Raw genomic sequence first — 961 nt, 5'->3', positions numbered from 1 at the left:
CGCTTCTCCTGCTCGCCGTTTCTCCGCCGTCTGCTCTGCGCCTGTGGATTCGGACCTCCGGATCTTCATGACTTGCGGACAAAATGGCCGTTTTGTAGCCGGGGAACCCTCTTGTCGTCCCGCATGTTCAGGACCAAACGATCGGGGCTCGTCCGGCGACTCTGGAGGAGCCGCACGCCCGTGGAGGGCGACGGAGACGCGGACACCGGTACGCGCGGTGGCGGCACCGCGGGCTGCTGCCTCGGGAAACCGGGCGCCAGTAAGCCGAACCCCGGCACCGAGGCCGAACTGAAAGCGCTGACGTACTCCATGCTGAAGAAGATCAAGGAGAAGCAGCTGGAGGTGCTCCTGCAGGCGGTCGAGTCCCGGGGCGGCGCGCGGAGCCCCTGCCTCCTCCTGCCCGGGAAAGTGGACGCCAGGCTGGGTCAACAGTCGTACCCGCTGCCGCTGCTGCTCTACAAGGTGTTCCGGTGGCCGGACCTCTGGCATTCCTCGGAATTAAAGAGACTTTCGTGCTGTGAATCTTACGGGAAAATCAACCCGGAGCTCGTGTGCTGCAACCCGCATCATATGAGCAGACTGTGCGAGCTCGGTACGAACGTCTCTCCTCTCACAAATCTGTTTTGAGAAATAATGTGCTGAATCTGCGGGCTTTCTCTCGTCCACGTTATTATAGCTGGTGAAAAACATATAGAGGCTTATTCTGGCTCTTCTATACAGAAGTATATAGTGCTCGTGTAGTAGCCTGCTATCGTAACAGTGGCTTTTGTGGTATTTAATTACAGCTTAGTTAGAATGGAATGGAATTAAATAGAACAGAATAGAGGAGAAAAGAATATAGGGGATTTGTTCTAAAATTATTCTGGCTGTTGTAAATGTTTCATATAGTGCTTATGCAGTACTATAATAACACATAGCATGTTTATGTGTGTGTGTGTGTGTGTGTGTGTGTGTGTGTGTG

General features: G+C 53.7%; 1 pseudogene; it reads left to right on the top strand.

Annotated features, from left to right (window-relative positions):
- The first annotated feature begins 6 nt into the window (after positions 1 to 6).
- Positions 7 to 869, top strand: LOC107682652 (mothers against decapentaplegic homolog 7 pseudogene; annotated as a pseudogene).
- The last annotated feature ends 92 nt before the right edge of the window (positions 870 to 961 follow it).

Source organism: Sinocyclocheilus anshuiensis, unplaced genomic scaffold (assembly GCF_001515605.1).
Source record: "Sinocyclocheilus anshuiensis isolate Anshui unplaced genomic scaffold, SAMN03320099.WGS_v1.1 C32419000, whole genome shotgun sequence".
In the NCBI taxonomy this organism is placed as follows: Eukaryota; Metazoa; Chordata; class Actinopteri; order Cypriniformes; family Cyprinidae; genus Sinocyclocheilus; species Sinocyclocheilus anshuiensis.
Note: the sequence above shows the minus strand (reverse complement) of the source record. Positions and strands in the feature narration are given on the sequence as shown.